Below are 12,775 nucleotides of genomic sequence, written 5' to 3'. Positions count from 1 at the left end.
GTCCATTCACAGGCTTCTTCCCAGCTACAGGCTTCTGCCCAGCTACAGGCTTCTGCCCATTCACAGGCTTCTGCCCAGCTACAGGCCTCTGCCCAGCTACAAGCTTCTGCCAATTCACAGGCTTCTGCCCAGCTACAGGCTTCTGCCCAGCTACAGGCTTCTGTCCATTTACAGGCTTCTGTCCATTCACAGGCTGGCTTCTGACCACCTACAGGCTTCTGCCCACCTACAGGCTTCTGCCCATTCACAGGCTTCTGCCCAGCTACAGGCTTCTGCCCAGCTACAGGCTTCTGCCCATTCACAGGCTTCTGCCCAGCTACAGGCTTCTGCCCAGCTACAGGCTTCTGCCCATTCACAGGCTTCTGGCCAGGTACAGGCTTCTGCCCATTCACAGGCCTCTGGCCAGGTAGAGGCTTCTGCCCATTCACAGGCTTCTGCCCAGTCACAGGTATCTGCCCAGCTACAGGCTTCTGACCATTCACAGGCTTCTGCCCATTCACAGGCTTCTGGCCAGGTACAGGCTTCTGCCCATTCACAGGCCTCTGGCCAGCTAGAGGCTTCTGCCCAGCTACAGGCTTCTGCCCATTCACAGGCTTCTGTCCATTTACAGGCTTCTGCCCAGCTAGAGGCTTCTGCCCATTCACAGGCTTCTGCCCAGCTACAGGCTTCTGCCCAGCTACAGGCTTCTGCCCATTCACAGGCTTCTGCCCAGATACAGGCTTCTGCCCATTCACAGGCTTCTGCTCATTCACAGGTTTCTGCCCAGCTACAGGCTTCTGCACAGCTACAGGCTTCTGCCCATTCACAGGCTTCTGCCCAGGTACAGGCTTCTGCCCATTCACAGGCTTTTGCCCAGCAACAGGCTTTTGCCCATTCACCGGCTTCTGCCCAGCTACAGGCTTCTGCCCAGCTACAGGCTTCTGCCCATTCACAGGCTTCTGCCCAGCTACAGGCTTCTGCCCAGCTACAGGCTTCTGCCCATTCACAGGCTTCTGTCCATTTACAGGCTTCTGCCCAGCAAGAGGCTTCTGCCCATTCACAGGCCTCTGCCCAGCTACAGGCTTTTGCCCATTCACAGGTTTCTGGCCAGGTACAGGCTTCTGCTCATTCACAGGCTTCTGGCCAGGTACAGGCTTCTGCCCATTCACAGGCTTCTGCCCATTCACAGGTTTCTGCCCAGCTACAGGCTTCTGCCCATTCACAGGCTTCTGCCCAGCTACAGGCTTCTGCACAGCTACAGGCTTCTGCCCATTCACAGGCTTCTGCCCAGGTACAGGCTTCTGCCCATTCACAGGCTTCTGCTCAGCTACAGGCTTCTGCCCATTCACATGCTTCTGCCCAGCTACAGTTTTCTGCGCAGGTACAGGCTTCTGTCCATTCACAGGCCTCTGCCCTGCTACAGGCTTCTGCCCAGCTACAGGCTTCTGCCCATTCACAGGCTTCTGCCCAGCTACAGGCTTCTGCCCATTCACAGGCTTCTGCCCATTCACAGGCTTCTGCCCGGCTACAGGCTTCTGCCCGGCTACAGGCTTTTGCCCATTCACAGGCTTCTGGCCAGGTACAGGCTTCTGCCCATTCACAGGCTTCTGGCCAGATACAGGCTTCTGCCCATTCACAGGCTTCTGCCCAGTCACATGTATCTGCCCAGCTACAGGCTTCTGACCATTCACAGGCTTCTGCCCATTCACAGGCTTCTGCCCAGCTACAGGCTTTTGCCCAGCAACAGGCTTTTGCCCATTCACCGGCTTCTGCCCAGCTACAGGCTTCTGCCCAGCTACAGGCTTCTGCCCATTCACAGGCTTCTGCCCAGCTACAGGCTTCTGCCCAGCTACAGGCTTCTGCCCATTCACAGGCTTCTGTCCATTTACAGGCTTCTGCCTAGCTAGAGGCTTCTGCCCATTCACAGGCTTCTGTCCAGCTACAGGCTTCTGCCCAGCTACAGGCTTCTGCCCATTCACAGGCTTCTGCCCAGCTACAGGCTTCTGCCCAGCTACAGGCTTCTGCCCAGCTACAGGCTTCTGCCCATTCACAGGCTTCTGCCCATTCACAGGCTTCTGCCCAGCTACAGGCCTCTGCCCAGCTACAGGCTTCTACCCATTCACAGGCTTCTGCCCAGCTACAGGCTTCTGCCCAGCTACAGGCTTCTGCCCATTTACAGGCTTCTGTCCATTTACAGGCTTCTGACCAGCTACAAGCTTCTGCCCAGCTACAGGCTTCTGCCCATTCACAGGCTTCTGCCCAGCTACAGGCTTCTGCACATTCACAGGCTTCTGTCCATTTACAGGCTTCTGACCAGCCACAAGCTTCTGCCCAGCTACAGTTTTCTGCCCAGGTACAGGCTTCTGTCTATTCACAGGCTTCTGCCCACCTACAGGCTTCTGCCCAGCTACAGGCTTCTGCCCCTTCACAGGCTTCTGCCAAACTACAGGCTTCTGCCCAGCTACAGGCTTCTGCCCAGCTACAGGCTTCTGCCCAGCTACAGGCTTCTGCACAGCTACAGGCTTCTGCCCATTCACAGGCTTCTGCCCATTCACAGGCTTCTGCCCAGCTACAGGCTTCTGCCCAGCTACAGGCTTCTGCCCAGCTACAGTTTTCTGCCCAGGTACAGGCTTCTGCCCAGCTACAGGCTTCTGCCCAGCTACAGGCTTCTGCCCAGCTACAGGCTTCTGCCGATTCACAGGCTTCTGCCCAGCTACAGGGTTCTGCACAGCTACAGGCTTCTGTCCATTTACAGGTTTCTGCCCATTCACAGGCTTCTGCCCAGCTACAGGCTTCTGCCCAGGTAAAGGCTTCTGCCCATTCACAGGCTTCTGCCCATTCACAGGCTTCTGCCCAGCTACAGGCTTTTGCCCATTCACAGGCTTCTGGCCAGGTACAGGCTTCTGCCCATTCACAGGCTTCTGCCCAGCTACAGGCTTCTGCCCAGCTACAGGCTTCTGTCCATTTACAGGTTTCTGCCCACCTACAGGCTTCTGCCCACCTACAGGCTTCTGCCCATTCACAGGCTTCTGCCCAGCTACAGGCTTCTGCCCAGCTACAGGCTTCTGCCCATTCACAGGCTTCTGCCCAGCTACAGGCTTCTGCCCATTCACAGGCTTCTGGCCAGGTACAGGCTTCTGCCCATTCACAGGCCTCTGGCCAGGTAGAGGCTTCTGCCCATTCACAGGCTTCTGCCCAGTCACAGGTATCTGCCCAGCTACAGGCTTCTGACCATTCACAGGCTTCTGCCCATTCACAGGCTTCTGGCCAGGTACAGGCTTCTGCCCATTCACAGGCCTCTGGCCAGCTAGAGGCTTCTGCCCAGCTACAGGCTTCTGCCCATTCACAGGCTTCTGTCCATTTACAGGCTTCTGCCCAGCTAGAGGCTTCTGCCCATTCACAGGCTTCTGCCCAGCTACAGGCTTCTGCCCAGCTACAGGCTTCTGCCCATTCACAGGCTTCTGCCCAGATACAGGCTTCTGCCCATTCACAGGCTTCTGCTCATTCACAGGTTTCTGCCCAGCTACAGGCTTCTGCACAGCTACAGGCTTCTGCCCATTCACAGGCTTCTGCCCAGGTACAGGCTTCTGCCCATTCACAGGCTTTTGCCCAGCAACAGGCTTTTGCCCATTCACCGGCTTCTGCCCAGCTACAGGCTTCTGCCCAGCTACAGGCTTCTGCCCATTCACAGGCTTCTGCCCAGCTACAGGCTTCTGCCCAGCTACAGGCTTCTGCCCATTCACAGGCTTCTGTCCATTTACAGGCTTCTGCCCAGCAAGAGGCTTCTGCCCATTCACAGGCCTCTGCCCAGCTACAGGCTTTTGCCCATTCACAGGCTTCTGGCCAGGTACAGGCTTCTGCTCATTCACAGGCTTCTGGCCAGGTACAGGCTTCTGCCCATTCACAGGCTTCTGCCCATTCACAGGTTTCTGCCCAGCTACAGGCTTCTGCCCATTCACAGGCTTCTGCCCAGCTACAGGCTTCTGCACAGCTACAGGCTTCTGCCCATTCACAGGCTTCTGCCCAGGTACAGGCTTCTGCCCATTCACAGGCTTCTGCTCAGCTACAGGCTTCTGCCCATTCACATGCTTCTGCCCAGCTACAGTTTTCTGCGCAGGTACAGGCTTCTGTCCATTCACAGGCCTCTGCCCTGCTACAGGCTTCTGCCCAGCTACAGGCTTCTGCCCATTCACAGGCTTCTGCCCAGCTACAGGCTTCTGCCCATTCACAGGCTTCTGCCCATTCACAGGCTTCTGCCCGGCTACAGGCTTCTGCCCGGCTACAGGCTTTTGCCCATTCACAGGCTTCTGGCCAGGTACAGGCTTCTGCCCATTCACAGGCTTCTGGCCAGATACAGGCTTCTGCCCATTCACAGGCTTCTGCCCAGTCACATGTATCTGCCCAGCTACAGGCTTCTGACCATTCACAGGCTTCTGCCCATTCACAGGCTTCTGCCCAGCTACAGGCTTTTGCCCAGCAACAGGCTTTTGCCCATTCACCGGCTTCTGCCCAGCTACAGGCTTCTGCCCAGCTACAGGCTTCTGCCCATTCACAGGCTTCTGCCCAGCTACAGGCTTCTGCCCAGCTACAGGCTTCTGCCCATTCACAGGCTTCTGTCCATTTACAGGCTTCTGCCTAGCTAGAGGCTTCTGCCCATTCACAGGCTTCTGTCCAGCTACAGGCTTCTGCCCAGCTACAGGCTTCTGCCCATTCACAGGCTTCTGCCCAGCTACAGGCTTCTGCCCAGCTACAGGCTTCTGCCCAGCTACAGGCTTCTGCCCATTCACAGGCTTCTGCCCATTCACAGGCTTCTGCCCAGCTACAGGCCTCTGCCCAGCTACAGGCTTCTACCCATTCACAGGCTTCTGCCCAGCTACAGGCTTCTGCCCAGCTACAGGCTTCTGCCCATTTACAGGCTTCTGTCCATTTACAGGCTTCTGACCAGCTACAAGCTTCTGCCCAGCTACAGGCTTCTGCCCATTCACAGGCTTCTGCCCAGCTACAGGCTTCTGCACATTCACAGGCTTCTGTCCATTTACAGGCTTCTGACCAGCCACAAGCTTCTGCCCAGCTACAGTTTTCTGCCCAGGTACAGGCTTCTGTCTATTCACAGGCTTCTGCCCACCTACAGGCTTCTGCCCAGCTACAGGCTTCTGCCCCTTCACAGGCTTCTGCCAAACTACAGGCTTCTGCCCAGCTACAGGCTTCTGCCCAGCTACAGGCTTCTGCCCAGCTACAGGCTTCTGCACAGCTACAGGCTTCTGCCCATTCACAGGCTTCTGCCCATTCACAGGCTTCTGCCCAGCTACAGGCTTCTGCCCAGCTACAGGCTTCTGCCCAGCTACAGTTTTCTGCCCAGGTACAGGCTTCTGCCCAGCTACAGGCTTCTGCCCAGCTACAGGCTTCTGCCCAGCTACAGGCTTCTGCCGATTCACAGGCTTCTGCCCAGCTACAGGGTTCTGCACAGCTACAGGCTTCTGTCCATTTACAGGTTTCTGCCCATTCACAGGCTTCTGCCCAGCTACAGGCTTCTGCCCAGGTAAAGGCTTCTGCCCATTCACAGGCTTCTGCCCATTCACAGGCTTCTGCCCAGCTACAGGCTTTTGCCCATTCACAGGCTTCTGGCCAGGTACAGGCTTCTGCCCATTCACAGGCTTCTGCCCAGCTACAGGCTTCTGCCCAGCTACAGGCTTCTGTCCATTTACAGGTTTCTGCCCACCTACAGGCTTCTGCCCACCTACAGGCTTCTGCCCATTCACAGGCTTCTGCCCAGCTACAGGCTTCTGCCCAGCTACAGGCTTCTGCCCATTCACAGGCTTCTGCCCAGCTACAGGCTTCTGCCCATTCACAGGCTTCTGGCCAGGTACAGGCTTCTGCCCATTCACAGGCCTCTGGCCAGGTAGAGGCTTCTGCCCATTCACAGGCTTCTGCCCAGTCACAGGTATCTGCCCAGCTACAGGCTTCTGACCATTCACAGGCTTCTGCCCATTCACAGGCTTCTGGCCAGGTACAGGCTTCTGCCCATTCACAGGCCTCTGGCCAGCTAGAGGCTTCTGCCCAGCTACAGGCTTCTGCCCATTCACAGGCTTCTGTCCATTTACAGGCTTCTGCCCAGCTAGAGGCTTCTGCCCATTCACAGGCTTCTGCCCAGCTACAGGCTTCTGCCCAGCTACAGGCTTCTGCCCATTCACAGGCTTCTGCCCAGATACAGGCTTCTGCCCATTCACAGGCTTCTGCTCATTCACAGGTTTCTGCCCAGCTACAGGCTTCTGCACAGCTACAGGCTTCTGCCCATTCACAGGCTTCTGCCCAGGTACAGGCTTCTGCCCATTCACAGGCTTTTGCCCAGCAACAGGCTTTTGCCCATTCACCGGCTTCTGCCCAGCTACAGGCTTCTGCCCAGCTACAGGCTTCTGCCCATTCACAGGCTTCTGCCCAGCTACAGGCTTCTGCCCAGCTACAGGCTTCTGCCCATTCACAGGCTTCTGTCCATTTACAGGCTTCTGCCCAGCAAGAGGCTTCTGCCCATTCACAGGCCTCTGCCCAGCTACAGCCTTTTGCCCATTCACAGGCTTCTGGCCAGGTACAGGCTTCTGCTCATTCACAGGCTTCTGGCCAGGTACAGGCTTCTGCCCATTCACAGGCTTCTGCCCATTCACAGGTTTCTGCCCAGCTACAGGCTTCTGCCCATTCACAGGCTTCTGCCCAGCTACAGGCTTCTGCACAGCTACAGGCTTCTGCCCATTCACAGGCTTCTGCCCAGGTACAGGCTTCTGCCCATTCACAGGCTTCTGCTCAGCTACAGGCTTCTGCCCATTCACATGCTTCTGCCCAGCTACAGTTTGCTGCGCAGGTACAGGCTTCTGTCCATTCACAGGCCTCTGCCCTGCTACAGGCTTCTGCCCAGCTACAGGCTTCTGCCCATTCACAGGCTTCTGCCCAGCTACAGGCTTCTGCCCATTCACAGGCTTCTGCCCATTCACAGGCTTCTGCCCGGCTACAGGCTTCTGCCCGGCTACAGGCTTTTGCCCATTCACAGGCTTCTGGCCAGGTACAGGCTTCTGCCCATTCACAGGCTTCTGGCCAGATACAGGCTTCTGCCCATTCACAGGCTTCTGCCCAGTCACATGTATCTGCCCAGCTACAGGCTTCTGACCATTCACAGGCTTCTGCCCATTCACAGGCTTCTGCCCAGCTACAGGCTTTTGCCCAGCAACAGGCTTTTGCCCATTCACCGGCTTCTGCCCAGCTACAGGCTTCTGCCCAGCTACAGGCTTCTGCCCATTCACAGGCTTCTGCCCAGCTACAGGCTTCTGCCCAGCTACAGGCTTCTGCCCATTCACAGGCTTCTGTCCATTTACAGGCTTATGCCTAGCTAGAGGCTTCTGCCCATTCACAGGCTTCTGTCCAGCTACAGGCTTCTGCCCAGCTACAGGCTTCTGCCCATTCACAGGCTTCTGCCCAGCTACAGGCTTCTGCCCATTCACAGGCTTCTGCCCAGCTACAGGCTTCTGCCCAGCTACAGGCTTCTGCCCATTCACAGGCTTCTGCCCATTCACAGGCTTCTGCCCAGCTACAGGCCTCTGCCCAGCTACAGGCTTCTGCCCATTCACAGGCTTCTGCCCAGCTACAGGCTTCTGCCCAGCTACAGGCTTCTGCCCATTTACAGGCTTCTGACCAGCTACAAGCTTCTGCCCAACTACAGGCTTCTGCCCATTCACAGGCTTCTGCCCAGCTACAGGCTTCTGCACATTCACAAGCTTCTGTCCATTTACAGGCTTCTGACCAGCTACAAGCTTCTGCCCAGCTACAGTTTTCTGCCCACCTACAGGCTTCTGCCCATTCACAGGCTTCTGCCCACCTACAGGCTTCTGCCCAGCTACAGGCTTCTGCCCCTTCACAGGCTTCTGCCAAACTACAGGCTTCTGCCCAGCTACAGGCTTCTGCCCAGCTACAGGCTTCTGCCCAGCTACAGGCTTCTGCACAGCTACAGGCTTCTGCCCATTCACAGGCTTCTGCCCATTCACAGGCTTCTGCCCAGCTACAGGCTTCTGCCCAGCTACAGGCTTCTGCCCAGCTACAGTTTTCTGCCCAGGTACAGGCTTCTGCCCAGCTACAGGCTTCTGCCCAGCTACAGGCTTCTGCCCAGCTACAGGCTTCTGCCGATTCACAGGCTTCTGCCCAGCTACAGGGTTCTGCACAGCTACAGGCTTCTGTCCATTTACAGGTTTCTGCCCATTCACAGGCTTCTGCCCAGCTACAGGCTTCTGCCCAGGTAAAGGCTACTGCCCATTCACAGGCTTCTGCCCATTCACAGGCTTCTGCCCATTCACAGGCTTCTGCCCAGCTACAGGCTTTTGCCCATTCACAGGCTTCTGGCCAGGTACAGGCTTCTGCCCATTCACAGGCTTCTGCCCATTCACAGGCTTCTGCCCAGCTACAGGCTTCTGCCCAGCTACAGGCTTCTGTCCATTTACAGGTTTCTGCCCAGCTACAGGCTTCTGACCAGCTACAAGCTTCTGCCCAGCTACAGGCTTCTGCCCATTCACAGGCTTCTGTCCATTTACAGGCTTCTGCCCAGCTAGAGGCTTCTGCCCATTCACAGGCTTCTGCCCAGCTACAGGCTTCTGCCCAGCTACAGGCTTCTGCCCATTCACAGGCTTCTGCCCAGCTACAGGCTTCTGCCCAGCTACAGGCTTCTGCCCATTCACAGGCTTCTGTCCATTTACAGGCTTATGCCTAGCTAGAGGCTTCTGCCCATTCACAGGCTTCTGTCCAGCTACAGGCTTCTGCCCAGCTACAGGCTTCTGCCCATTCACAGGCTTCTGCCCAGCTACAGGCTTCTGCCCATTCACAGGCTTCTGCCCAGCTACAGGCTTCTGCCCAGCTACAGGCTTCTGCCCATTCACAGGCTTCTGCCCATTCACAGGCTTCTGCCCAGCTACAGGCCTCTGCCCAGCTACAGGCTTCTGCCCATTCACAGGCTTCTGCCCAGCTACAGGCTTCTGCCCAGCTACAGGCTTCTGCCCATTTACAGGCTTCTGACCAGCTACAAGCTTCTGCCCAACTACAGGCTTCTGCCCATTCACAGGCTTCTGCCCAGCTACAGGCTTCTGCACATTCACAAGCTTCTGTCCATTTACAGGCTTCTGACCAGCTACAAGCTTCTGCCCAGCTACAGTTTTCTGCCCACCTACAGGCTTCTGCCCATTCACAGGCTTCTGCCCACCTACAGGCTTCTGCCCAGCTACAGGCTTCTGCCCCTTCACAGGCTTCTGCCAAACTACAGGCTTCTGCCGAGCTACAGGCTTCTGCCCAGCTACAGGCTTCTGCCCAGCTACAGGCTTCTGCACAGCTACAGGCTTCTGCCCATTCACAGGCTTCTGCCCATTCACAGGCTTCTGCCCAGCTACAGGCTTCTGCCCAGCTACAGGCTTCTGCCCAGCTACAGTTTTCTGCCCAGGTACAGGCTTCTGCCCAGCTACAGGCTTCTGCCCAGCTACAGGCTTCTGCCCAGCTACAGGCTTCTGCCGATTCACAGGCTTCTGCCCAGCTACAGGGTTCTGCACAGCTACAGGCTTCTGTCCATTTACAGGTTTCTGCCCATTCACAGGCTTCTGCCCAGCTACAGGCTTCTGCCCAGGTAAAGGCTACTGCCCATTCACAGGCTTCTGCCCATTCACAGGCTTCTGCCCATTCACAGGCTTCTGCCCAGCTACAGGCTTTTGCCCATTCACAGGCTTCTGGCCAGGTACAGGCTTCTGCCCATTCACAGGCTTCTGCCCATTCACAGGCTTCTGCCCAGCTACAGGCTTCTGCCCAGCTACAGGCTTCTGTCCATTTACAGGTTTCTGCCCAGCTACAGGCTTCTGACCAGCTACAAGCTTCTGCCCAGCTACAGGCTTCTGCCCATTCACAGGCTTCTGCCCAGCTACAGGCTTCTGCCCAGCTACAGGCTTCTGCCCATTCACAGGCTTCTGTCCATTTACAGGCTTCTGCCCAGCTAGAGGCTTCTGCCCATTCACAGGCTTCTGCCCAGCTACAGGCTTCTGCCCAGCTACAGGCTTCTGCCCATTCACAGGCTTCTGCCCAGCTACAGGCTTCTGCCCATTCACAGGCTTCTGCCCAGCTACAGGCTTCTGCCCATTCACAGGCTTCTGCCCATTCACAGGCTTCTGCCCATTCACAGGCTTCTGCCCAGCTACAGGCTTCTGCACAGCTACAGGCTTCTGTCCATTTACAGGTTTCTGCCCATTCACAGGCTTCTGCCCAGCTACAGGCTTCTGCCCAGGTAAAGGCTTCTTCCCATTCACAGGCTTCTGCCCATTCACAGGCTTCTGCCCAGCTACAGGCTTTTGCCCATTCACAGGCTTCTGGCCAGGTACAGGCTTCTGCCCATTCACAGGCTTCTGGCCATTCACAGGTTTTTGCCCAGCTACAGGCTTCTGACCATTCACAGGCTTCTGCCCATTCACAGGCTTCTGCCCAGCTACAGGCTTTTGCCCATTCACAGGCTTCTGGCCAGGTAAAGGCTTCAGCCCATTCACAGGCTCCTGGCCAGGTACAGGCTTCTGCCCATTCACAGGTTTCTGCCCATTCACAGGTTTCTGCCCAGCTACAGGCTTCTGAACATTCACAGGCTTCTGCCCATTCACAGGCTTCTGCCCAGCTACAGGCTTTTGCCCAGCAACAGGCTTTTGCCCATTCACCGGCTTCTGCCCAGCTACAGGCTTCTGCCCAGCTACAGGCTTCTGCCCATTCACAGGCTTCTGCCCAGCTACAGGCTTCTGCCCAGCTACAGGCTTCTGTCCATTTACAGGCTTCTGTCCATTTACAGGCTTCTGACCAGCTACAAGCTTCTGCCCAGCTACAGGCTTCTGCCCATTCACAGGCTTCTGCCCAGGTACAGGCTTCTGCCCATTCACAGGCTTCTGCCCAGGTACAGGCTTCTGCCCATTCACAGGCTTTTGCCCAGCAACAGGCTTTTGCCCATTCACCGGCTTCTGCCCAGCTACAGGCTTCTGCCCAGCTACAGGCTTCTGCCCATTCACAGGCTTCTGCCCAGCTACAGGCTTCTGCCCAGCTACAGGCTTCTGCCCATTCACAGGCTTCTGCCCATTCACAGGCTTCTGTCCATTTACAGGCTTCTGCCCAGCAAGAGGCTTCTGACCATTCACAGGCCTCTGCCCAGCTACAGGCTTTTGCCCATTCACAGGCTTCTGGCCAGGTACAGGCTTCTGCCCATTCACAGGCTTCTGGCCAGGTACAGGCTTCTGCCCATTCACAGGCTTCTGCACATTCACAGGTTTCTGCCCAGCTACAGGCTTCTGCCCATTCACAGGCTTCTGCCCAGCTACAGGCTTCTGCAGAGCTACAGGCTTCTGCCCATTCACAGGCTTCTGCCCAGGTACAGGCTTCTGCCCATTCACAGGCTTCTGCTCAGCTACAGGCTTCTGCCCATTCACATGCTTCTGCCCAGCTACAGTTTTCTGCCCAGGTACAGGCTTCTGTCCATTCACAGGCCTCTGCCCAGCTACAGGCTTCTGCCCAGCTACAGGCTTCTGCCCATTCACAGGCTTCTGCCCAGCTACAGGCTTCTGCCCATTCACAGGCTTCTGCCCATTCACAGGCTTCTGCCCGGCTACAGGCTTCTGCCCGGCTACAGGCTTTTGCCCATTCACAGGCTTCTGGCCAGGTACAGGCTTCTGCCCATTCACAGGCTTCTGGCCAGATACAGGCTTCTGCCCATTCACAGGCTTCTGCCCAGTCACAGGTATCTGCCCAGCTACAGGCTTCTGACCATTCACAGGCTTCTGCTCAGCTACAGGCTTCTGCCCATTCACAGGCTTCTGCCCAGCTACAGGCTTTTGCCCAGCAACAGGCTTTTGCCCATTCACCGGCTTCTGCCCAGCTACAGGCTTCTGCCCAGCTACAGGCTTCTGCCCATTCACAGGCTTCTGCCCAGCTACAGGCTTCTGCCCAGCTACAGGCTTCTGCCCAGCTACAGGCTTCTGCCCATTCACAGGCTTCTGTCCATTTACAGGCTTCCTCCCAGCTAGAGGCTTCTGCCCATTCACAGGCTTCTGTCCAGCTACAGGCTTCTGCCCAGCTACAGGCTTCTGCCCATTCACAGGCTTCTGCCCAGCTACAGGCTTCTGCCCATTCACAGGCTTCTGCCCATTCACAGGCTTCTGCCCATTCACAGGCTTCTGCCCAGCTACAGGCTTCTGCACAGCTACAGGCTTCTGCCCAGGTACAGGCTTCTGCCCATTCACAGGCTTCTTCCCAGCTACAGGCTTCTGCCCATTCACAGGCTTCTGCCCAGCTACAGGCTTCTGCCCATTCACAGGCTTCTGCCCAGCTACAGGCTTCTGCTCAGCTACAGGCTTCTGCCCATTCACAGGCTTCTGCCCAGCTACAGGCTTCTGCCCAGCTACAGGCTTTTGCCCATTCACAGGCTTCTGCCCATTCACAGGCTTCTGCCCAGCTACAGGCTTCTGCCCAGCTACAGGCTTCTGCCCAGCTACAGTTTTCTGCCCAGGTACAGGCTTCTGCCCAGCTACAGGCTTCTGCCCAGCTACAGGCTTCTGCCCAGCTACAGGCTTCTGCCGATTCACAGGCTTCTGCCCAGCTACAGGCTTCTGCCCAGCTACAGGCTTCTGTCCATTTACAGGTTTCTGCCCAGCTACAGGCTTCTGACCAGCTACAAGCTTCTGCCCAGCTACAGGCTTCTGCCCATTCACAGGCTTCTGCCCAGCTACAGGCTTCTGCCCAGCTACAGGCTTCTGCCCATTCA

This window comes from Astyanax mexicanus, chromosome 8 (genome assembly GCF_023375975.1).
Source record: "Astyanax mexicanus isolate ESR-SI-001 chromosome 8, AstMex3_surface, whole genome shotgun sequence".
Taxonomy (NCBI): Eukaryota; Metazoa; Chordata; class Actinopteri; order Characiformes; family Acestrorhamphidae; genus Astyanax; species Astyanax mexicanus.
The sequence above is the reverse complement of the archived record's forward strand: the minus strand, read 5'-3'. Positions refer to the sequence as shown.